Source organism: Poecile atricapillus, chromosome 2 (genome assembly GCF_030490865.1).
Source record: "Poecile atricapillus isolate bPoeAtr1 chromosome 2, bPoeAtr1.hap1, whole genome shotgun sequence".
In the NCBI taxonomy this organism is placed as follows: Eukaryota; Metazoa; Chordata; class Aves; order Passeriformes; family Paridae; genus Poecile; species Poecile atricapillus.
In genome coordinates, this window is record NC_081250.1 from 4,675,269 (window position 1) to 4,701,028 (window position 25,760).

At 49.4% G+C, this 25,760-nt stretch overlaps 1 protein-coding gene across 2 annotated transcripts in view; it reads right to left on the bottom strand.

The window, feature by feature from the left end:
* The window catches only part of LOC131575601 (mitogen-activated protein kinase kinase kinase 3-like), a 75,943-nt gene extending 57,997 nt beyond the window's left edge, over positions 1-17,946 (bottom strand). For both annotated transcript variants that reach the window (XM_058831243.1, XM_058831242.1), the window contains exon 1: positions 17,831-17,946. The gene's annotated coding sequence lies outside the window, so the exon portion shown is untranslated. The remainder of the gene's footprint in view (positions 1-17,830) is intronic.
* Positions 17,947-25,760: the final 7,814 nt, after the last annotated feature.

Here is a 25,760-nt window from a genome sequence, read left to right on the forward strand (position 1 = left end):
TATGGGATTTACAGTATCACCTACCCCAAAAAGGGTTGTTCTTACCCCACAGAGGCTCAGCATCCACCATAAAACACAGACTCCAAGCCAGCAAGTCTTGCCACTGCTGCAGCACAAGCAAGCAGCATCTCCCTCTGCAGTTTATCATCCCCAGGCTTCCTGGGAAAGCAGCACCTACTTATTCCTGCCTGAGCACCACTTAGCACTTTGGTTTGAAGGTGTAGGGCACACACCACTGTAAAAAAAAAAAAAAAAAAAAGAAAAAAAAAGTAATAATAAGCCACAGTTGCCCCTGAAATAGGGCTCGGCTGGAAAGCTACTCAAACTAGCATTGCTAAAATTGGGACTTTCCTTGTTTTTTCAAGCAGCGGGGAACATGTTGGGCTCAGAGAGTTTAACAAGCAAGAGTCAAGCGGAAAAAATCTCTCCTTTTTAAGAGTTGACCACATTAACTTTCAGCAAGTTTCCGGGAGTCCTGCCAGAGCACTGGAGTTTTGTATACTACGGAACTGTTAAAAATATTATTGTAAATGTTATTTTCAAAAAGCTTCAGAGGCCAGCGCTGGGGTAGTGTTAAAAACAACAGCAAAGCAAATGAGATTGTTTTAATGGTGAGAACACAAATGTGTGTGTGCCGATAGCTCAGGCAGCCTGCAGGCTTGGCAAAGAGGGACTCAAAGGCAAAGGGAGAGTGGCTGGAATATTACAGGTTTTCTCTGATTATCCCAACCTCATCCTTATAGTTTTCTCTAGACACTGCAGAACATTCAACCTGGAACCTGGACCCATATTTTGGGATGCACAAAAGAATAGCTAAATTTTGGTGCCACTTCAGACACATAAGGCCCTGCCCTCATGGCATTTTCCACTCAGGTTATACAAAGGATACACCATGCAAGGGAAGTAAAAAAACAGCAATTTAAGACCATGCATCTCTGTAGATGTAGCACTTAGGGATATGGTTTAGTCATGGACTTGGCAGTTCTGGGTTAATGGTTGGACTCCAATGTAAAAAGTTCTTTTCCAGCCAAAATGATTCTCTGGTTCCATGTTTATGAGCATGGAACTCTCTGCAGACATGTGTCTAACCAGGCCAGGTTTGCAGGTGTATCTCCCCAGAGATCTCAAGGGACAAAGTCCATGAGCCAAGATGAGGAGAATAAAACCTCCCCTGACCAGGCTACTACACTGGAAGTGACATGCACAGACCAGCACAGCTCATGGAAGGAGCCAGCCCGTGCCCTGGGAACTACAGCCCATGAAACCCAGCGAGCAATTCCGGATCAGTACCCATCAGCTGAGGCTGCATCTCCCCAGTTTGGGGTATGACATCCCAAAACTGCTGAAGAATCTTTCTCACAACACCTGCTGTTGGGAGAACAGATTTGTGTTCAAAAGCCATCATGCCCAGTGGAGGATTCCTTCAGTCAGTGACTCAGCCAGGGCAGCTGCACTTGACAGCTGCTTCTGGGGAAAAATCTCCTGAGCCATCCTCTTCATTCTAGCATGAGGTGTACTGAGAATAAGAGGTTCAGAACCTGTTTGAGTCCTGCTGTTAACATCCATGACAGCCCTTTAAAGAAGCCATTGAGATCTTAAAACAAATCCTCTTCTCAGATATTACTTTATAAATTAAATGTTCCAGGCAGCACGCTTCAGTAAGTTATCATAGAGTGGTTTGGGTAGAAAAAGATCTTAAAGATCTTCCAGTTCCAGCCCCCTGTCAAGGGCAGGGACACCTTCCACTATCCCAGGGTGTTCCAAGCCCCATCCATCCTGGCCTTAGACACTTCCAGGGATGGAGCAGCCACAGCTTCCCTAAGTACCCTGTGTCAGGGTGCCTCTTCACCCTCACAGGAAAGAATTTCTTCCTAATATCCAATCTAAATCTCTCCTTCTTCAGTTTAGACCATCCCTCCTTGTCTTATTACTCCACATCCATGTAAGAAGTCCCTCTTCAGCTCTCTTGTAGCCCCTTTAGATACTGGTATTTTTCTCAGTCCCTTTTCTTGCTTTGCAGTAATATTCCTTTTACTAAAGTCAGTGCAGTAATCAGTAATGTATACTGGCATATTAAGTAGCTTTGATTTTTCCATACAGACCTCAAACTTCTGGAACAATAAAACAAAGAAGCAAATCAAAAGAATTAAAAAGGGCTCTTCTATCAGCAAAGGTCAGACAGCTCAGCCCCATCAGGTCAGAGTAAATCTATTTTACATGTAACAGACAGGTCAAGCAAAGCAAGTGTCCAGAGAACACTGTTCTCCACCTGTTTGGGCTTTTATTTCTATCAGGGTTTGCACAGCACAGAATTGTGTCTCTACTGAACTCACATTATTTATAGAGGAACCACCTCCCCCAGCAACTGGTGAAGATGAAAAAATTTGCAGACACCCTGATTACACCCCAAAGTCCACCTCAGTCCCACTGTGCCTAAATCCAAGTTTTCAAATCAGGCACTGAAGTGACCAAGTCTGAAGTACCCTCATCTCCTGCAAGCCTTAACATTCACCTCCCCAGATGAAGCTGAGCCAGGACTATTTACACACACAGAGCCCTGCCTGTGAGGATGAAGATCTGCAGCTAGGGGAGAGCACTGTCCTGCATCATTCTCCCTTTCACAGGGCAAAATCCTGTCCTCAGATAGTTCTCTGTGCACTTATGAGTCAGAGGGAAACCCTGATGCCAGTTACACCTACAGAAACCCTCTGATTCCAATGAACATTTCCCTCTAAGTGAACACAGCAAAGGGAAGGTATTTCTACATATAATACAAAAACCAATGCAGAAGAATGTTGTCATCTCTTCCTCCTGCAGGTTTTCATTGCCTTATTTTTGTCCTTCTCCTCAAATGACCAAAGATTTTGTGGGAGGGAAATTAAAGCAAAACCATGTATCTGGAAAAGTGAAGCTTCACTCCTCTTTCTTCCATGTTTCTGAGAAAAACAGGAAGGAGAAGGAACAGAAACCAAAAAGGAGGAATAGATAGTAAAACCTTCAGGTGAAATAAGCCATCAGAAAAGTGTTTATCTCAGAAAAAAATCTTTCCTGGGAAAAGCAACTGGGAGAAATTCATCTGGTATCAGAGTCTCCATGAATGAAGCTTTACACCAGAGAGCTGCAAAGCCAGCGTTGTGCCATGGAGAACCTGTCCTGAGAGCTGGAATCTGTTCCAGGGACTGGGATGCCCAGTTCTCCACGAGGATAATGGCAGGCAGAAACCAACCCCATCTGTGTAGCTTCAACATCTAAGAGTATCAAATGTATAACCAACCTTACAGCTGGTCCAACATGCACTAGGCAGGGATTTTAACACTAAGTGACCAAGCTCTGCACTGGGAAGGAGCAAAATCCATCCCATGCTCTTGGCATGACATCATGGCAGGATCAGGGCTTTGAAGCCACTGTGCCAACTTCCAAATTCACCCCACCTCATCTCTGATCTACTTTCTCTCCCTTGCAACACCCCCCTGAGAGCACAGAGGACAACACACCTGCACATGCCAGGAGCCATCCCACCAGCCTTTGTAATGCAGCATTTACCCTCAGCCTGCCACGATCGATAGTCCCTCACAGCCATCCCCCTGCACAGCTTCCTCTCTAACAAGCCACAGCCTCGCCCCCGCAGCCTGGCTGGATTTTATTGATCCCAACCAGACTTTCTGATTGACTGTGAAGCTGAGGGCTCAACACTAATTGACCACTCTCTGCTCTCTCAGCAGCTGCCTGGTTGATTTGCTCCTTCTCTGTAGGCAAGAAGCACAACCTCCACAGCGCATGGAGAGACCAAGACCTCAACAGCCACCACAAATTTTGACAGGTCCTGTCCTTGCTCGTGCCACTTCTGCCATGAAACTCTGGATTGAGATTTCTCCAGTAGGAGAAAGCAGAGCTCAGTGAGTGCTTAGTGACAAGCAAAGATCAGAAGCCAGCTGTGGTTTTGGGCAGAAGGACCAGGTTTCTGCACAGCCCCAGGACTGTGCCGGTCCCATGAGCTGCTGGCTCGTGCCTGCCGTCACTGGGGTGGTGATGGGGTTACGAAACAAGCAAGTGGGGCAGCTTGCATAGAGCTTTGCTCTCCTCCTCCTCTGGACTTGCAGTGTCACATGAACTCAAGTGCACTTGCCTTCATGGTGAAAAATGAGCCATGCACAGTGCAGGAACCAGACTGTGAGCATACAGCCACGTGCCCACAGAACCTTGCAGGCCTGCAGAGCTCACATATTGCCCGAAGCTCAGAGCACTCAGGGTCTCCCAGGTCTGCCTTGCCTCTCCTGCCAGCCCTTCCCCATCCAATTTTCACAAAGCTGTGGCTCTGCAGAGCCTGAGCACAGCCTGTTGCTTGCTGCAGTGCACACGAGGCAGCTTCTTCTCCAGAAGAGTTGTCCAAGCTGTGCCATCACCCAAGAGTGACCTGCTCCCACAGCAGCTTCTTGCTGCACTCACTCTATTCCCCAAGGGAATAAAAGGGAAGAAAAGATGGCAACACTGAGGAAAAGGCACATCTTGCTTCTAAACCCAGCTCAGGGCACTGCAGAACTTGAGACTGAGAGCATGACAGCTCACCAAGGCCAAGAGCAGTCTGCAGGGGAGGCGGTGGGATGAGTAACTTCCTCTCCTACGATGTCCAGCCTGGTGTGGAGCAATGGAAAGTCACTGTGGGCATTTTGTCCAGCTCAGAGAAAGTCCAACCTGGAGACTTTCAGAAAAGAGAAAGCCATCACCCTTGAGAGACCATGAACCAACTCTGCACCATCAAGGCAGCTGTACAACACCTCTGAACTGGCAGGCCAGCTGCTCAGCTGCTCCGAAATCAGGTCACTTATTAGGCACAGTGGGGAAGCAGTCAACTACTTTTAGAAGAAAGCTCTGGAGAAATACAGTTCAGTTCAATATTGATTCCCACGGCTCCGTTACAGACAGACAGAATTAATTTCCAGGATGGAAAGAAACATATGCCTACATATCAAAACAAAATACAGAAGCCTTTCCAGTCCTCCGGCTGCATTTCAATGGAAACCAGAAGGCTGTCATGATAGAAAGATTTCAGTTTTCTAATTAATCCTCCCTGCTGAGAGTTTAATGCCGCTAATTGATGAGGAGAGGTGGTGTCCAGACAGAGCTTGCAATTCCTTTTTACATCTTTAGGCCAAGTTCTCTCTATATTAAATAATAATAAGGCAGATTTGCTCCCTGTGTGCTTTGTGCCCTACCCCAGCTCCCTCCTCCCTAGAAGATGTCTGGTGCAGGGAAGGGAGGCGAAGCCCATGTCAGAGCTCTTTACAAGTGTTGGAAGTTTTCCCGGAAAACGTCATCTGTGATAATGTCACTTCCACAGGACAAGCCAAGAGAAAGACCAGTGGTGCCAGGGACACTGCCTGTACCATGAAACAGATCCTTCATGGATCTGGGAGAGCTTCTCCCCGTGCAACAGAGCAATTGCTCAGCCAAGAGACGTCCCATAACGCTTCCAAAAACCACACAAAATGTGCCGTGGTGTCGGGAAATGGATCATCAGACCCTGCAGAACAGCCCCTGGGGCCCAACCAAGTGCCACCACCAGCAAGAGACGTCACCCATGCAGAGGAAGGTTGGCTGCTCACCTGCACCAAAGAATGGTTCTCATCCTCAGCCCTGGATATTGATCTCACACTGGTGTTGACCAGGAGACACCTCAGGAGCCAGCACAGTGATCCCAAGTGCAAAAACCAACACAGGCTCAGCAGGAGAAGGCAGTTCAGTTCATGTCTGGATAGGAAAGTCCTGCTCCCATTCCCTAGGAGAGGACATGCTCTAGCTCTTCCCTGATTTAGTTAAGGACAGAATTTGTCCCTTTACTCTCAACACTCACCGATTTCATCCCGAGTGCTCTGAGCTGCAATTGGGGAACGCGAAATAAAATCCAATCCACGTGCACCGTGCTGTGGTTACTAAGCAGTAATAAACCAAGCAATGCTGATGGTCCCCAAGCTCTGGCCTGACACTCCAGCACTGCTCTGTTTGTCATGGCAATAGCATTTCCACCTGCACCTCTCTGACATCTCCTCTGGGAGCCTTTGCACACCGCTGTCATAGATCATGGCCAGCAGAGCCCAGGCCAGCTGTGCAGAGGTCCAGCTGGCTGACCTCTCCTTTCCAAAAGGCTTCTATTTTTTTCCCCCCCTTATTATTAGTTTTCAAGCCACCTACTCCACCATGAAGTAAAATTAGCTTATTCCTAGAATGCTATAAAAAGACAAGCTCATGCCTGCAAGTTAAGGGGAAGGCTCCAAACACGCCAAGAACATCAAGTTGAGAGCTTTTGGCCCTTTTACTACAAAATCCTATTGTTGCAAGCAACTTGTGCACATGCAGGTCGAGTCACATGTGTGCAGAGTCCCTCACCTGCACAGGCTGCCTGCTGCTCCTCCACAGTGCCCTGAGCAAACCACTCCTGTCTGCCCAGCAGCCTACTCATAAATACACCCCAGGGAGAAAAGCTGCTCGCCAGCAGGGAGGTGGACGAGATGATCTAACAGGACCTTTTCCATCTCTTAACTTTTCTGCTTAGTCACTGGGTAAATATCTCCCACGTTGTAGAGAAACACGCTGGCTTTGCTCGCCTGCTCGTGGTGGGAGAGCTGCCCGCTGAGATGTTTTGTTTTCCAGATGTTCACAGAATCACAGAATGGCTGTGGTGGGAATGGAGCTCTGGAGATCTCCCAGTCCAAACCCCCTGCTGAAGGAGGCTCACCTAGAGCAGGTTGCACAGGAACACGTCCAGGCAGGTTTTGAATGCCTCCAGAGACAGCTAACAGGGCTAACCCAAGGAAAGTTAAGCATCAGAAAATTGAATTAGCCTGGTTTTCAGCTCCAGTGAGCTCTGAGGCACCCAAGCAAGTCCCTAATTCCTGTCCCACAGCCACGAGCAGCACAGGAACCTCATTTTTGTCCTGAGTACCATCAGAGTGCTCCTCTGAGCTCTCAAGCCTGCTCCTGTCCAAGATGGAAAGGCACTTCATTTACTTTTGCAGAAGGCAGGTTGGCAGCCAGCAAACCTCCAGGTCAAGCCTCCTGTGACACACTGTCAGAAAAAAGCTCAAAAAACCCCAACCACCCCAGAAAGGGAAAAGCAAGGAACCAAAGAGTTTGGAGAGAAGAGGCTCCAATGCAGCTTAGGTGTTTAGGTTTACATGGCAATTTCCACTGGCATTGACTCATGCCACAACAGGCTCTCTTTTGGTTTTAAAATGCCTAAAGAGTGCAAGACTTCCACAAGAGACCATCCTCACACAACCCAGAGAGCACCTGAGAGCCTCAAGGCCACAGATCTGCAAATTTGACCATGCAAGGAGAAAAATATTTCACCATATAAATCATAAAAAGACCCCACACCATAAAAAAATCAACAAAAACAAACAAAAAAAATCACCAAAAGCCACATAGTCTAAGTATCTCTTGCAACGAGATGGACACCAAGGGATGGGGCAGCATCTCTGGAAAGGGAGATAGGAGTAGAAGGTTTTACTTCATTTTCTGCTGACAATGGGATAGTCCTGAGCATTTCAGATTCTCACAGGATTCTGTGTTTTTCATAAGAACCTTGTTCCTGGAGTCACATGATTACATCAGAATCCACACTTCCCCTTTCTTTTTTTTTTTTTGTTAAAAAGAAGTATTTGCAGATGTCAAAAGTTGAGGATGTGTAAGTCATGTCTGACTTGGTAAAACAAGAAGGAATAGAAACATCTACTTGAAAAGAAATAATTCTGTATTTTTTTTTTGAGGAAAGAATGTGATCCAGGATTCCCTTTCACCAAGAGCATACACTGGAAACCTTACGCTGGACAGGGAATGACTTAATTTTGGGGAGAGGTGGGTTCCTTCAACATCTTTATCTGTAAGTTACAGATGGAAAAATGCAGCTTTCATAGCAACACCTGCCTAGAAACTAAGCAGCCCCTTTGGGGTACCCTGATACTGGCTTTTCTAGTCAAAAGAACATTATGCACTGGGGGACAATATCAAGGCACAGAAGTTTTTTTTAAAAAATGAAATAATAATACAGCAGAGTGCCTTTCCAGATTTTGTTTCCACAATTTTGACCAGCATCAAGCAGGGTGAAGCCATGGAATTCAGCTATGCCAGCTCATCAGCTGGCTTTCCCTGCTCACCAAAACCACCAGATTCACAGCTACTGGTGGATCTTGCCCAGCAGAAATTTATCTCATGGCAAAAATTCATTTATAAATAAGGACTTGACCTTCTGAAAAAGCCTGTGTTGGATCTCACAGAGCTCATCCTGGGCTGTTCCTGAGCCTGGGGCAGTGTCACCATGGCTCTCCACACACCTGGGCTGCAGCTGCCCACCACTTCAGAAAAATAAACTTTGGCCACATGTTCAAACAGTCACAAGCACCACAAAGAGCAGAAGACCTCAGGTCACATTTATTTCCTATTTTTGCATGGAACAAAACAATTAAGACCTAGAAGACTCAGATCTGTGGCATGCTAGGCCATGGATTGAATACATTATATGCATGGAAAAAGAGGGTAAAGATTACACTTCTGGTTAAACCAGTGGTCTTTACCCATTCTGTCCAAACTAACTAGCAAAGATGCAGAGAAATTCAGAGGTGGAGGAGAACAGGAAGGGCCTGAGCAGCTGTGATGCTCACAGCAGCTCCTGGCACAGGGTGCTTGTGCAGGCAGCAGCCCAGCCAAGCCCTGGGGGTGGCATCCATCACCCTCAAAGCCTTGGAGCTCAGCCGTGCCATTCCTCGAGCTCCAAGGCTTTGCTTTTCGTCAGCTTTTCATAGAGACAGCAGCAGGACAGCTTCTCCTGCTCGCCGGGCACGCACGGGGCAGAGAAAGGAAACCTCGCTGGCAAAGCCTCTGGTTTCTGCATTATCTCATCTCTGAGATGCCAAGGAAGTGAGCACAAACCTGTTCAGCCGCATTGTTCCCGCTCAGCCCTGGCTGAGGGCTGGGCCATGGAGCTGCTGTGTTCCTGCTGGCAGCTCCAACCCCATCCTCAGCACACCAGGACACGCTTCTGCCTGCCCTGGCTGCAGAATTAACCCAGCCAAGCACCAGCACAGACCCTGCCCAGCATTAGAGGCTGCTTCTTGGCCATCAAATTCCTGCACAGTGTGGAACACAGCAAAGCCTCGCTCCTCCCAGCCACGCTGAGGATGGGCACACCAAACCCACCGCACCACAAATCTCTTTATCCAAACCATCACCGTCTGCCTACCCAGGATTTCCCCTCTGTCTGCTCTCAGGTGCCTGTAAGTGGTGTCTGGACTTGGGAAGGATCCCACAGAGGCTGCTGCAACCTGGCTGCAGAGGTGTCAGAACACCTGGGGACCTCCTGCTCCCTGCAGCTGTCACAGGGCTCTGAGTCTCTTTGGTGAATGCTTATCTTGCTGCACTTGGTTCTCAAGGGTGTCTGTGCTGCTGCCTTTGACTACACAGGAAAAAAACAGAAAGTGAATCCAACAATAAATATTTTATTAATTATATTTATAATATTACAATATTTATTGAATAAATATTTTTAAATAATAATCAGATTAATCAAACACTAAAACACCTCATGCTAAGACTCTGCCGCATCATCAAAGTTCCCTATTTATGCAAAGATGGTCAAAAAAATAAAATTAATTTTTTTTTTTGTTTGCAGAATTTCCTCTGTACCTCCTTCTTCTTCCCCAGAAAGATTTGATCTAAAAGGAAAATACCACTCATAACATTTCTATCCTTGCTTATTTAAGAGGAGAAATGCAGCACATGGGTCTGTAGTATTATTAGCACCTTTCCCCTTTTCACACCAAACCACGACTAAATGAAACATGCTACAAAAACTAAACAGACATGGAAGTTACAGGTCCCTTTTTTTCCCATCCCCTTTTTAAAACGAAATAAGTACTTTCTGAGCCGAGCTCTAAAAACCAGATCACACAGACAAAGAAACGAGTTTGGAAATCCCCCTCCCTCCACCCCCACTGCTATTTGCTAAGGAAACCAGATGCCCAAAGCCAGCCAAAAAATGATCTCAGCCATTCTTAAGAGAGCCTACAGTGCATTTTCATGAGTCATGGAAAGCAACAACTCGTTGCTTTGGTAATGCTAGGTAAGCAACTGGTCATCCATCCCCAACCAGACTTTCAGCACTAAGTCAAAGAGCAGCCTGTGTCTTGACAGATTACGTCAGAGACAGCCCAAAAATAGAGCTTTGCAGGAAGGTACCTTGCAGGAGGTTTTACAGGAGATGCCACAAGTTGTGTCCCATGAAAGCATTTAGCACAGCCTTCTGCAGGCAGGATCCCCCAGGTCCTGATCCAGGGGTGTTATCAGAGCTCCACACTCGGAGCAGGCAGTGATGCCTGCTACAGGCAGCAAGTGGAGAGGGGATTAGCAAGAATCCTCTTTGGGTTGGGGACACTCCTGCAGGGGCACCACTCCAAGCCCCTGGTGACACTCCTGAACATGGCCACAAAGGTGGTGACATCCTGTGATGCAGCCCAGAGCCCTTCAACCATAGCTGGTCCAAGGTTTTGGAAATGCAGCCCAAGACAGGTCATGGAAGTGTTAGGATCCCCATGCACAAAGGGGAGATCCTGTTCAACACATCCCGTGTCCTTCCACAAACATTTCCCACTTTCATCATCTCCTGGTGACTCTCACAGCAATCACACAGCCACTGCTGCCTGGGAAGCTCCTTGCTGCTTTGGGACACCAAACTGCACCTCTCTGGCAACACCTGGTGTAAAAGGCAAGTCAGCTTCCCAAGTGATGATGAACCAGGTACAGGAAGCCTTGCTCCATCTCATCCAAGCTCAGTGTGCCACACCACCTCCCTGGGACAGCCCCACTGGGCTCCTGGAAGGGAAGCTCTCCAGAACAGGATTTCCTGGACACAGACTAAGACTAGAACTAGCTCATTCCCATCCAGAGATGAAAACACAATCTTCAGCACCTTTTGTGCTGAGTCCAACAGCCAATTGTGAAAACACATCCTCAGCCCTTACAGCAGACCAGGCTCAGACCAGATTTTATTCACACCTGTATTGCTGAAGGTGAAGTTGCTGAAGTATTGGAATAGTTAAATAAACATTTTCTCTTTTTCTTGTGTCATCAGCCAGGTGTGTTGTGCATGTCTTTAACATTTCAGCTTCTCAGTCTCAGTAAGCACCCCAAATCCAAACAAAAATAGACAAGAACAGGCATGGTTCCTCAAATCCTCAAATCACCTCAGCCACGTCACAAGAGGAGTGAGCAGAACTCAGCCTAGGCCACCAGTGAAGCAGATCCAGGCAGCAAAGCCACCAGGAGCCATCCTAGCAGAAAACTGAGGACAGGAGTGGGACAGAGCAGCACTCTGTGCTGTGTGGTTCCACATCCAGGGAGCCCTGATGGTCCCCTCCCAGCCCCAACACCCAGCAGGCTGCAGCAGATGTCAGCAGGGCTTCCCTCGGCTGCCACTGCCAGAGGAGGAGCAGCTCCTGGGGTTTAACAGGAGCCAAGTGTGGAGCTTTCCAGTACAAAGCCAAGAAATTAACCTGACAGGACTTGTCCCATCCTGAACTCTACCAAAGCTCTTCAGCCACGGCCACCATTCACAAGGAACACACGGAGAGGGCACTAAAATGATACCAAACATTTTCCTTCTGGCACAGCACAGCTCGGGAGCAGCTCAAATGCATCCTGCAACAACATCCAGAGCTGGACCTTGACCCTTTCAGTAGAGCCAATGATGCAATAAGCTAAGCACAGCTCCACAAAGTCTGTTTATCTCTTTTACTTGCTACCAGCATCATCCAAAGAGAAATAACTGGAATATTTTGCATATTTCTCTAATGACTCTTGCTATTCTGCTAGCACCAGCACTGAGGGACTAAGACCAAGGAGCAGCAAGCCAGTGGTTTATTAACCACTAGGTCCTGAGGCTTCCCAAAAGCCACTCTCCAAGAGGAAATCAGCAGGATTCCAGGAGAGGGACCAGGGCTGTAGTTTTGTGCTGAAAGGCAAACAGAAGGCATTGAGGCTGCAGTATGAACACTTTCCATCAGCAAGGAAAGCTCTGCAGGAGCTTGTCCCAGCCTGGTATCTTCATTGAAGGATGCTTCATCAAACAAGCCCTGCTCCACAGCCCCACACTGCACAGATCAGTCTCAACAAAAGGAAGCCCAAATCTCTGATCTCTGATCTCGAGGTACTGGTTATCCATCACTCACATAATCCCAAACCTCTCTGCCCCACAGGCCCAGCCCACACACCTCCCTCCCTCCAGCCACATACTCCCACAGCACAGTGACTTGAGGGTTATCACCCCTCCGTAGGTAACACCACCAGCAGCCCCCATCTGCATCACCCAGCTCTAGATAACAGTGTTATCAGCAGCCCTCTGCACTGACCCTGCTGAAGAGGGACAGTTCCCCCCAGGGCACTCCCCAGCTAGTGACAGAGAGGAAGAAGAGAGAGCCTGAAAGGAAGAGGGTATTTAGGAGAGAGTTTCTCTGCACACACTCTCACCTGTTCTGCTGTTCACCTTCACCACCTGTGATAACAGACCTCAGCCTCACACCTTCTCCCCAAGCCATTTAACCCAAATAACCCTTCCTTAAAAAATCACTGCCCCAAGCAAGGGAATTCCCCAACCCTTAAATTTGTATCTGGGAAAGATATCACTGTTATTAAGAGCCAGATGTGCCCCACACCCTGTGTCCACAACCCTCCTGCAGGATCCTCACAGCTTGGGACAGAGCATCCCTGCTGCCAGCTTGCAGAGTAAAAGGTGCAGACAGCCCACTGTGAAGAAATTAAGGATCTGCTAAACTCTTCTGGGCTCTTATTTACCATGGATGGGGCTGCACTATCTGCAGTTCACAACTAGACTGTGATGATTTGACTTCTGCTCAGTACAAAAAGCCCAAAAACAAGAGGTTGCAGCACAAAAGTACTAAGCAATCCAAGTAATCCACCCTCCTCATCACAACAGACTTCCATGCACATCCACAGAATGGACTTGTTCAACTGAAAGGGATCTACAGTGATCATCCAGCCCAGCTGCCTGACCACTGCAGGACAAGGACAACTCAACAGGGACAGACCTCATCAGATGTGCCAAAGCAGCAGCATCTTCCTCTGACCCTCTGCACTGGTCCAACGCAGGGTTCACTCTCACACACAGTATCTGTGCTCAGGACAGTCACATGCAAAGTTTTCAATATTCCCTTGGGGATTTGGGAGCACCTGAAAGCCACTGTGCACGACACACTTGCACGTGGACAAGACAAACATAACCACGCCAAGACAGGAGTACTCAAAGCATTGCAGGGACCACACGCACCCTTCAGCACTGATGCATTTAAGGCGTTCCTACCTCCATCATAAAGACTTATCTCACAAACTGTTTTTCCAAAGCAACTGTGCAAAGTCTTTTTCTCCACCTAAATCACCCTGCTATCACTCAGATGACTTTTTGTCACTTTAGCACACAAGTCCCTGCCACAGCAGTATTGCAGAGCACCTCTAATCCACCCACCCAGGGCTATTTTTTTCAAGCAATTTGGTGTTTAATTGCTACCTGAACACTTGACCCATGCTCCCACCCCCCAGGACCTGGCCTGAACACATGCTGTTTACACAGCAGCCCACGCAGGAGCTTGGCCAGCTCCTTCCAGGATCTGGCCGGAGCCGCTGGGCACGGCAAGCTCTGCCAGCCGGACTTTGTCCCAGGCAGCTTCTGAGCCAAAGCCTGGCTCAGCTCCACCCTGGTTCACTGCTGTTACAGCTCGTTCTCCCTGGGCTGCACCATTTCCCAGAATGGAGAGAATAAAATCAGTGGAGCTCTTGCAGAAGTGACAATTAGTTCTGCATAAAATGGTGGCCAGCCTGGGGTTTAACTCAGGAGAGCAGAACCAGCAACAGATTTGCATTAAATTCTGAGCCACTGTCTCCACTAACATTTATATTATGATCTTCCAGCACAGAAAAAATGTGCTTGGGGAATGCATCTGGGAGTTGAAACCCCTGTTTTCGAGGGCACAGGTATATATTTCACCTTTGACCTCTAAAAGCCTCAGAAAGCCAAGGTCAAACCCTCTGGGCTCGCTTCACAGATATTCCAAGTGTCCTGGGACCAGAAGTTGGCACCTGGGACCAGACACAACAATGACCTGCAGTGGTGTGTCCCCATCCATGATCACAGAGACAGGGATTAGAGCTGCAGGGGTCCCCATCATGGACCAGGCTGATGCTGCTTTTTCCACCATCCTGGTCTCTGCCTGGCCCCAAGCCCTGTGGCTCCAGGGGAAGCTCCTGGTGCAACATCCCCAGTGCCAAAACAAAGCAGGGAGCCAGGTACCCCCAGGCTGCAGCCCCTCTACAGTGTTCTGTGCTCCTCCTCATGCCCATGCAACAGGTCTGCTGCAGGGAACAGCTCCCCAGGGCCTTTGAGCAGCAAGGCATTGATCTTTAAAGGTGATCTTAGCTTTTAATTTCTTGTGTCATTAAAGATGAATTGAGACAGACTGATTGGATCATAGAATCGTTAAAGTTGGAAAAGACCTCTGACATCATTAAGTCCAGTCATTAACTCAGCACTGCCAAGTCCACCACTAAACCCTGTCCCCAAGTGCCACACCTGCCCTGTTCTTGAACACTTCCAGGGATGGTGATTCCACCACTTTCCTGGGCAGCCTGATCCAATGCCTGACCACCCTTCTGATTTGGGCACCAGCAGCATTTTAGCGACTAACGGGAACATTACTTGGCTGGACCACATCAGAACTGCAGGGACAGACAGAAAGCAAACAAAAATGCTCACATACCCATGCTCCTGCGTGCTCACCCACACCTTCACAGAGAAAAAACCCTTCCTCTTGCCTGTCTGATGCTCACCACAGCACTGACCCTATCAGATGAAGGCTCATGCCATGCAGGATATGGGGCCAGCCTGCAGAGACAGCGTGGTTCAGGCACAACTGAGATGACATTCACCACCTCCATCCCACACTGTACTCAGCAAAGGCAGAAAAGGTGATAGAAAGAAGTGCTGAACTGCCCTGGTCTGTGGGTGAGGAGCACCTGCTCCTTGGAGGGACTCACCAAAAACACCTGGTCACCCATTTCCCCTTGTGGAACTTAAACAGCTAAATAAATAAAACCTGGGGACTGAGGGTGAACATGCCAGGTTCAGTACCAGTGGGCCATCTCTAGCTTTTCCCCCCTGTCTGGGGAAATAATAAAAAATAAAAAAGTTTAAATCCATATTCCACATCTTATGGCTCCACACTGCATTTTCCATCTCCCCTGTGCACAGCTGACATTCTGCACATTTCTGTGCACAGTGTGCTTGGCCTGTGCTCTGTGCAAAGAGGGGAGTGGAAGGGACTGAGCCCAGCAGCCTCCTGCTACCGTCAGGCATCAGTGAGCACCATCCCCTTCTCCCACAGCTCCTCGCTGCGGGAGCCAGGCTGGAAAGGGCTCAGCCACCTCCTGTGAAGGGCTGGCACGTGGAATGCATGTCCCTGTCCTGTGCTGCATCTCATGATCTGAGGAGTCCAGAGATTCACAGAGGGATAAAATGTGCTTCTTTAGGCCAGATGAACTGCACAGGTTGAACTGTAGTTGAATCTGTCCTTTATTTTTCCCCCATTTTCTTTCAGGTTTTTCCTTCAGTCTGGAGAGCCAAGGCAGACTCAGAGGAATTGCTCCCTCCTTTCTTCTACGTGTAGACAGGCTGGTGCACTCCAAAGCCAGCCTGCCTTCCCCGAGCAGTCTAATAAAAGATATCCCTTCTAACAGCAAAGCCTGACTCACTTCCCTCTAGCCTCGACCAGCAGGTCTCAGACAGCAGAGCCAGATCCACCAGAACAGAAGATCCTGCCAGCCCTCGCACTCGTTCCCACGTCCATCTGGGGAGAGCGGGGCTGGAAGCACATCCCTTTCCATGCTGCAGCAGCACACTGAGCTCCACGGCTCTGCCAGGGAGCCAGACACGCCAGGGGAGCCTCGCCGGCGTCTTCCCAACGGGACAATTCACAGAGCACCGAGTCCAAGCTGCAGGCTGAAATCACGAAGCATCATCAAGCAATAGAAACATTCCGGACGGGATGGAGCCGCTCCTCTGGCCGCCACAGTCGCTGGCTTTTCGCATCGGAGTCGCTTCGTCTGGGTGAAAATCCAGACCACATCTCTCTGCGTGAGCAACTTCCCTCACAGGCTCTGACAGCCTCCAAAAATATAAATGCATTGCCCATCGGCACACGTTGAGCAGAGCTGTGAGTTTCTGATGGAGATTAAGGACCCATGGAAAAAATTGCGGCACCAAAACCCGTTCACACGAGGAAAATATAAAAGATCCTTTACATCCACATCCCACCAGGCTGGCAGCCCATCCAGCCTCACGTCCTGCCTCAACAGAGGAGCTTTTACAAGCTGAAAACCTTCCCAGGGCAAAGGCTGTGCCCAGCTGTGGAGGTCTGCTCTGATCTGCAAGAGCCCTGGGAAACCTTGAATCCCTGTTTATAATTAATGTCAAATTAGGGGTTCTGGAAATTGGACCATGTGACACGAGAATTGAGACACAGGTAGAGCAAAGCCCCAAATGCAACTGATCTGATGCACGCCTGAGGCTGCTTCCAAGAGCTGCACTCCATGCAGAAATCCTGCACAGAGCTTCGTCAAACTGCACATACCAGACTAGAAATAAATCCTGAAAGAAATTTCCCCCAACCATTCACTCTCACTGAAGAAGTGAAAAATCCCTGGAAATCCCTGGGATCACTTAAACCCAGCACAAATCCCAAGCCTCCAAATCCCTAGTGAGCCTCCTGTTTTTGGTTCATGCACCAGCAACTCATGCAAGACCCTTCCCAGAACCAGAAGCAGGTCGGTTCCCAAAAACTACTGGATTACAAGACCGGAATTGAAGAGGAGGATAAAAGCAGCAGTCGAGGGAGAAGCCTCTCTCGGAGCTGCGCCAGGGCCAGCAAGAGCTGTACTTGGGCACCGTGCACGACCTGCCCCGCTGGTCCACGGCTGCCAGCTCTGCTCCGCTCCTCCCCGCACAGCCGCGGAGGGCAGAGGTTTGGTGCCGGCAGCACAAACCCTTCCTGAGCATCATCCCCACTCGTGGCACAGCCCCACGGCAGCCGCTCGCTCCGTCCAGGTGGAAATCCAGCTTTCCCAGCTCCGCCGGCCACTCGCACCACGCGGGGACGGGCTTCGGGTCCGTGCCCGCCGCGGAGCCTTCCTCCCCGAGCTCATCCCATCCTCACCGCTCCGGACAGACGGTGCAGGGAGAGCTCTGCAGGAGACTGAGGGATGGCCAAGTACCCCCGCACCTCCCCGGATGCTTTCCAGGGAGCCGGGACCCAAGTGACCGCATCCAGAAACCGCTGGCTCCAAACGCTAATGCATCCCAAAACAGGCATCGTAGTCTAACCCCGGCGCTCGCTGTCAGCAGCTGCTGCTGGGACAGGCACCCAGGCAACAAGCCGGGGAAAGCAGCGACCCGAGAGCACCAGCACAAGGCAGGGGTGTGCGGGGAGCCTCGGGGAAGGTCAGTCCTGCAATTCGCTCCGTACCTACGGACACGGCAACCCGCGCCCTCCACTCGGGGACCCCCCGCTTCCCCCGCCACGGCTCCCCAAACACAGCCGCAGGAACAAGCTGCCGCTTGCAAGACTAGAAAGGAAGGAAGAAAAAGCTACGGAAGCCAGACCCGACTGCAAAACTCTCGCTGTCAGCACGGCAGACAGTAAAATAATTAAAAGAACGAAACTATTCACGGAGGCAAGGACCCAGCGCCCGCGGAAAGGGGGGCTGAGGACGGACTCACCGGGGTCACCCGCGGAGGGACATGCGGGGCCAGCCGGGGCTGGTGTCACCACCTCGGCTCCCAGCGGCTGGCTCGGCTCGGCACAGCTCGGGGCTGCCTGGGGCGGCGCACAAAAGCGGAGGAAGCGGTGACGCGCGGAGCCGCCGCGGCCAATGGGACGGGGATGGGCCCGGGGGCGGACCGGCCCCGCCAGCGCCGAGCGAGCGGGGCCACGGCGGGCCGGAACGAGCCCCGCCTCCGGGGGGCGACACCGGGCCGGCTCCGAGCCCCGGGCCGGCTCCGAGCCCCGGGCCGGCTCCGAGCCCCGGGCCGGCTCCGAGCCCCGGGCCGGCTCCGAGCCCCGGGCCGGCTCCGAGCCCCGGGCCGGCTCCGAGCCCCGGGCCGGCTCCGAAACCCAGGGGCAACTCCGAGCCCCGGGCCGGCTCCGAGCCCTGCGGCAGCTCCGGACCGCTGTTTGGTTCCGATCCCTGGTGCGGTTCCGGCCCCCGGGCAGATTCGCATCGTGGATGATGCCCCGTCCCGCAGCCCCGGTGGTCCCGGTGGTGCTTGCCTGGCCCTGCAGTGGGATTAGCCCCGGTGAGACTCGGGGTGAGCTCTGACCCGCGGGGCAGCTCCAGCCCCTGGGGCGGTTCCGATCCCCGCTCGGCTCGGACACCCGGGGCAGCTCCGAATCCCGGGGCAGCTCCGAATCCCGGGGCAGCTCGGATACCCGGGACAGCTCGGATACCCGAGGCAGCTCGGATACCCGGGGCAGCTCGGAATCCCGGGGCAGCTCCACTCCCGGGGCAGACTCGCAGCCAGGATGATTCCCCATCCCTCAGCCCCGCTCGGTCCAGGTGCAGTCTCCCCTGCTCCCGTAGGTCACATCAGCCCTGGTGAGACACCGTGGGATCCCCGGCTGTGCTTTCAAGGATGGAATGTGACCTCTGCGCTTCCGCTGAGGTTCTCCTACCTTCCGGAAAAACGGGGCTGGATGCGAGCTCTACTACTACCTAGGGCTGACACAAAAAAACAGATGATGAGATACAGGGGTGCAACCCCTTGATTCTGGCATGAGTCTTCATCAGCTGGAATGCTGGTGAAGATGGTGATATTTGCTGCAGGAGGGTAGCCTTCTGCAGGGCTTTCTCCATGTGGCTGGGATGTGAAGGAATTGCTCTGATAACTTGGTTTGGGTTTGCCTCTTTGGGGTAATTAAAGTAAAACTGAGCCATAGTTAAGACCAAAGAGCTTTAGACTGCTCCTGACTCCCAGCTTGCTCTCCAGAACAGCTCAGGGCTCCCTGGGCAGCTCCCTGGGAAGGCAGAGAAGTCTCTGGGCTGTTCTGATCTGCACTCACTGTCCCAAATCTCTGTTGTGTGTCCAAGTTCTTTTGGGCTCGACTCTCTGTATGGAAGGAGCCAGCAATGGCATAGAAGCAAAATTACCCCTAAAAAGGGCCAACAAGAGGGTGAAAAACAGATGGGAGCTGAGTTATGTACCAGATATCCCTTAGACTGGTGGGAAAGAGAGAAAATTCATGTAGACAATGGAAAAAGTAAGTAAGAATATTTCTCTGATTATTTCCTTGTTTCCCCATTTAGTAAATGTGTTGTGAAGAGGAAAAGGAACAAAGTTAATTCAAGATTTTGGTGGAGGAGGGAAAAAAATAAGGGCTGTATCCTAAAACCAGCCCCATTCCCCTCAAGTTTTTAATGAGTTACTGCTGCAAGAAAGTATTTGAGCCATTGCCTATAAAGGCAATAGAAACCCCAACCAGGGACCCCTCCTGAGAGATTCAGATCTCACATCCTCGTATACAATCGCGTGACCTATTAATAAAATCCATAGAAACCGATTCTGTATATACCAAATAACAGCAGATGGCTCCAGCCCAAACCACTCCGGGTTCCCTCACTCCATAAATGATTTTACTAGGGCCAGTCGTGATTTGATGTAATTGAATAGGTTTCACTCTCTTCTCTCTCCCTCCCCCTCCCCAGAATATCTGTGCAGCTCACAGAGACACATCCAGGGGGACTGAGCTGGAAGGAACCTCTGACTCCAGCTTGCCTCATCCATTCGGGAAGCAGCGTGAGTCGAGCCTAAGCCACCTGGCTTTGGGAAGGAGGGTGCCTTTCTCTGCACCTTCCCTCTAACTCTTAACAGCTTTTAATAAAATTCTGGCAACTTGGCACATTTGAAAAGTTGGCTGCTGCCCATCAGGGATGTATGTCATGAATTCCTGTGCTGCAGATGCCTTTCTGAAATAAATCACATGTGTTTACCTTAGGAACCAGGCACAGGACCCCAGGACTTGAGGTCCAACTATTACAAGGCACTAAAGCGACAAGCAGCTCCTTTAAAACCACCTGGGTTAAATGGGAATTGATTCTGCACACACCAATTACTGCTGAAGGCCGTAATTCTTCCAAGCATCTCTTCTTTCCTGAATATGTTTGGTGGCCCAGGAATCCTGCTGAGGGGATTTCAATTCGAGGGTGTCCCTAAACAATCTAAGGATCCTCAAGTGTGTCAAGGCTGTTTCCACTGATGTCAACAGCTCTCTGCTGATGGGCGTGCTGAGGACCCGCCCCTGGATTCTGCCGGCTCCAGAGGCTCTTGGAAACATTTCCAAAGCCTGGCAGAAGGATGGGCAGAGGTGTGTGGCTCTGTGCAGAGTTTCAGGTGTTCAGGTGTGCCAGTTTCTGGAGAGGAGTGAACGCCTGGTGGAGAGGGCACGCTGGAGAGCGGTGGGAGCCCGGGTGTTGCAGGCAGTGGCTCTCGTACTCCGTGTGGTGAAATTAAACAGGCGTGGGCTGTTCTGTGTCCCTGAGGACAACAGGTGTGGCACACCTCCTACCCACAGAGCCAAACTCTCCCTTCTCTTCCAAAACACTGCCCAAACTGCCACTAGGACACTTTGGTGCATGCTGTCCCAGTCAGTGAGATGAAAACCACATCACACATAAAACCTACAGATGGGTGCTGTGATACTTAGCTGACTGCTGCAAATGCTGGGTGGATTATTTCATCCTGACAGCACCTTCAGTGAAAAGTTTGATGGCACAAGAGGGTAATAGTGAGCTATAAGAAAAGCTGATGGTTCATCCACAGATCAAGAACTTTGCAAATCACAGCCCCAGGCTTGTTCTATTTATGCTTCTCCTTTAATGACGTAAGCATTAGTATTTGCTGTGGGGAGAAAAAAGGGAAGATATTTGGCCTTTACCTAACTGCTACTATTTTGGGCTGTGTTAGGGTTCCTGCAGGAAGTGAACACAGGTCCCAGAGCACTGACCCAATTCTTCTGTGACTAAGTATGCTCCATCTAACCTGAAATTCTCCCTTCTGTTTGAAATAATATCCTTTCTTGCTTCCTGCCCTGAACAGCAGCATTAAGCTGTTGTCTGCCAGGCCTTCTCTCCCATCAAGATAGCTGAGAATGGTGGGTGAAATCATTACTATACTTAGTTTCCAAACTGTACAGGAGTGATGCTGTCTTGGGGTAAAGAAAAGGAACCAATTACTTACTCAGAAATTGTGAGCTGCTCCTCAGCTGAAGGCTGGAGCTGGGGATGGGCCTGGAAGAGATGTCAGCACATAAATCCAAGCCTGTGATGCCGAAACTTCTGCACAGCAGAGACTGGGCTTGGCAGATCTGCGTCGGCTGCAGCTCCTCCTCACTGAAAATTAATTGCAGGTCTGCTGTTTGCTGCAGAAGAACAGGTGGAAAAGGAGAGTTAAAGCTCTTCTATGTCCCTCTTGCTGTTAGGACCTATAGAAAAGCCACATTTATTTTGCTTAATTATTTCCCACATGTTCTGAGCAAACTGGGGACTGCCTGATAGATAGACCCGGCACAAACCACACATGTCAACATTCCTAAGGGTTTTGTGCTCCTCCTCAGAAATGCCCACAGCTATGCAGAGGTTTTCTGGGGACAAACATTTGGGGATGGCATTTCATCTCTACCTCTGCTTCTGTTTTACTATCTCAATGTCATGGAATGGTTGAAAGGGGTGAGAGTTGGGTTCAGATCTCAGTTGCTGTGGGGCCACACACTTCCCAGCCACCTTCCTCTGCAGCTCCTGTTGCATGAAACCCTCCCTGGATGATATGACCACCTGCTCTGCAGGGCAAGTGCCAAAATCTGCTGTATGAAAGCCCTCACAACCAGGCAAGAGCAAGAAGTGTTCTCTTGATGAGTTTTGAAACCTTTCCTCTTCCATGGCAGGAAATGTTTTTCAGATAAAGCCTCCTGTTCACACAACAAATTAACCTCGTGGTTTGTAGCTTGGACTTAGCCTTTGGGATAAGGAGGAAATCCTGGGCTCCCTCCCAGACTCAATGTACAGAATATTTCAGGGATCCACTCCAGCACAAAAGGTAGGTGGCAGCAGCAGGCACCGGATTTAAAAGGAAAGGGTGAGTTCTGCACTGGAAGACAAAATGCTCAGTGCCTGTCCTGGAGGAGAGGGCTCAGGGCATGAAAACCCAAGAGCAGGGAGCCACTCTCCATGCACTGCCACCCATCAAACACTTGGGAATACTGCAACACCCCATCTTGAGGGGTTGGGACGTCTCTCCATGAGGGGGTCAGAGCAAAGAGATGCCCCCCAGCCCTCTCTGACCAGCATTTGTGTCCATCCACCTGGTTGGACACAGCTGCCTGGAGAGAGATTTCAGATCCTACGAAGCAAAAGGTTGAAGGCTACGTGTGACACACAGAGGAAGCAGCTTGCACCAGCCAGCAGTGTCAATCAACCAAAAAGAACAGGTTTAAACTCATATTTCTTTGAAGCTGGGTGTGACTTACACTGAGATTGAGTTGTGTAGATGGTTTTTTTTCATGGTAGTCATAACTTTCACAGCTGAATGTAAATTTCCACACTGCCTCTGTTCCATGACTCACCTTCTCTGCCCATACAGAGGGAAAAACATCTCCAAAAAGGACAGAGTGAAAGTGAGGAGGGTCTGATTTCTGGGTGGATGGTTAAGGAAACATCATTGGAGGGCATTTTTCTGTGAAGCTTTTTCACATTTCACATTTTTGGTTTCAACCAAACCAAACTGTATTTGCAAAGTGACTCTGTCACACTGGTGAAAAGTGGAGAAATACCCTGCTTATCTGCAAACAGGCTCAGTTTAAAGTTTTTCAGGTAAGGTCAGAACTATTCCAGAATATTTATGGGTTCATCTGGCATCTGAATATTGTGGAATATCATGCAAGAAATAATATCCTTGTGGCATTTGCAGCTGAGACTGCAAGAAAGCCAAAAATCGCAAAGGACATCCTGTGTTTTCATCTCACCTCCCCAGAAACTTCAGAGAAAACCTTGAGACTTTCCCTTAAAAGATTCTCCACCCTGCAACTGGCTTTTCTTCAGCATAGTGTGAAGGACAAGAGAAGGACTGAAAGAGCATGGCCCAGATATGGATATAGGTATGTGTCTCCAGACTGCCCTGCTCTTTGTTCCCATTGATAACAGGATTATATTCCTTGAGAATATGACCCTATTTCTCTAATTTGTCTCTTGATTTGAAAGATAACCAGTCTACAGGGGTGTAGTCAGAGCCACCCATTATATATCACTGGATTTTGGCTGCCTTTTCTATTGGTATTTTGCACTATTCACTGTACTCTTGCCAAAGGGCTTTTCAGGAATATTTGTACTCCTACAGCTGAAAGGGGGTCATGTATGAGCAGCCATCAAGCCCCAGTTTCTTTGCATTTGTTCCCATTTATCCACACAGAGCTGGATTGGAGGTGACAGAAATTGAAGGAAGTATCGAGTGATTTACTACAAGTGGGATCTCTCCCGTTTGCCACAGAGTTATCTGCACGCACCAAGTGGAAACCTCCAGTTTTTCCTTTACATCTGTCACGAGGGGGAAGAAATCACTGAAACAATCAAAACCTGGCTGTTTACACGTGTTTTGTTTTATAAATGGACTTGTATAGAAAGTTGCAGCGCTGCTGCACAGACAGCTCACATAAATCTCTTATCACAAAAGCCATATGTCCTCATTTCCTCATCTGCGGTGAAACACAAGCGGTGGCGCTCTGATAATTAGGAAGCTGGAGGTAAAGCCCTCAGCATCCAGCAGGAGGAAAGTGGATGTGGGTGAAGGTTGCAAAACACAAAGCAGAGCAGTTTGGGTTCGAGCCGTGCCGCTCGTCTACGCAAGTTTCCATTGCGCGCCCGTCGCTCGCGGGTTTACAAACCAGTTCCTCCATGGAGGGGATCCTGGGAGCACTGGGAGGGCCTGAGGGTGCCTCATCTTCCTCACTCACTTTGCTCTGAGCTGGCAGCCTGCTTGCTGGCCTTTGCTGGGCAGAAATCGTTCCCTTGGGAAGGACTCCAGGTCAGAGCTCGAAGGGCAGTGAACTGACCCGGTCCCGTTTCAGTCCCTTTGATGGGATCCCCAGACAGGGAGAGGGGGAGAAAAGCACCCACTGATGGTTCTGGAAAAATCCTTCTCCTTGGATGGACAGATGGCATAGTGGGGGATTCCCTGTTCCTTGCATGGACTAAATACAGTTTCATCTGGGAAGAAGGAACAGAAAGGTTCCAGAGGACCACTCTGACGTTTTTTGGCTTCTCACTCACCAAAAATTCGAGATGACTGTACCTGTGACCCTTGTTGGCACTGGTAAACCAAGCCAGTGTCACTCACTAACTTTTAATTTCACCCACAAATTTCCATAAAGCCACTCTGAGATGGATAAAAATTAACTGAGAGTGTACAATTAGCACAGCTGCTGTTATGGCTGTCTGGGTCCTTCCAAACTTTTTTTTTTTTTTTTTTTCCTCAAAAAAGAGACATTTCCTAAATTTCAGATCAGCCAGCAATGGTGAAATGCCCTTTTGCCCAGCTTAGTGTGCTTTGTGTAAGGGGTATTTATTTAATCCATCTGAAACTACATGAGAAAGGAGAGAAATATCCCGGCGGCGAGATAAGATGATTATCTTCCTGGCAAACAATAGGAACGTGGTCAAAATTAAAAATAATTTGATTGCAAATAGGAAGCCTAGTAAAGCAGCAGGACTAGAGGAAACATGACTAATTTTTTTTTTAGCTTGTCTGAACTCACAGAGCAGAGCTTTGCAAAAGCCATAACTTTGAAATATAGATCTGTAGAAAACCCATGGGGGGAGGATGGCAACAGTCCAACTGCAATAGTACAATGGAGGCAAGTTCATGCAGCTGGTAGATCCGACCTAAATGGCTCAATAGCAACAGTCAAAAGCTATTTTAGGTGTAGTTTGGTGGGGACTACAGTAAATATGAATTGGGGAGGAGTGGAGAAAGTGAAGGCTTTTTTTTCAAGTCTTTTTTTTCAAATCTTTTTTTATTTTTATTTCCATTCCTTTACCATTCCCCTTGGCCAAGCCATGATGCCAGTGTCACCTGCAGGAGCAGCACTAAGCTCTCCATGCTGAGCCTGCAGGCTGCTGTTTCACATCCCTGTCAGTTCTTCCCCTCTCCAGCAAAAAGCCTCACTTCCTGCAGGGCAAGGAGAAGACTGTGATCCCCTTGGGGTTTGTTTCCAAGAGCAAATTCCAATAGATGTGACACCTTAAAATGGCATTTCCTTCTAATAACGATTACCCTGCAAGTGTTTATGTAATTCCCAGAAATATTGTCTGCTGAACTACTGCCCCCTTTAAGCAGAACTCAACATGAGCCCTCTGTCCAGTGGGGGTGTGAAGAAGAAAAGGGTGTGTAGGACAGCTGTTCCTCAGCACCCATGGCAGGACTGTAACCCTTTTCTCTGTCCTTCACAGTGCCCATATCTGCTGTAGGCATCCCAGTGAGCTGGGCAGACACAGAGCTGCAGCCCTTGTCCTTGTGTCACAGCCTGCCTGTCTGAAATCGCCTGGTGACTATTGATTTTTAACCCAGTGGACAGGAACATTTGGATGTTTTTAAATATCAAAGATAA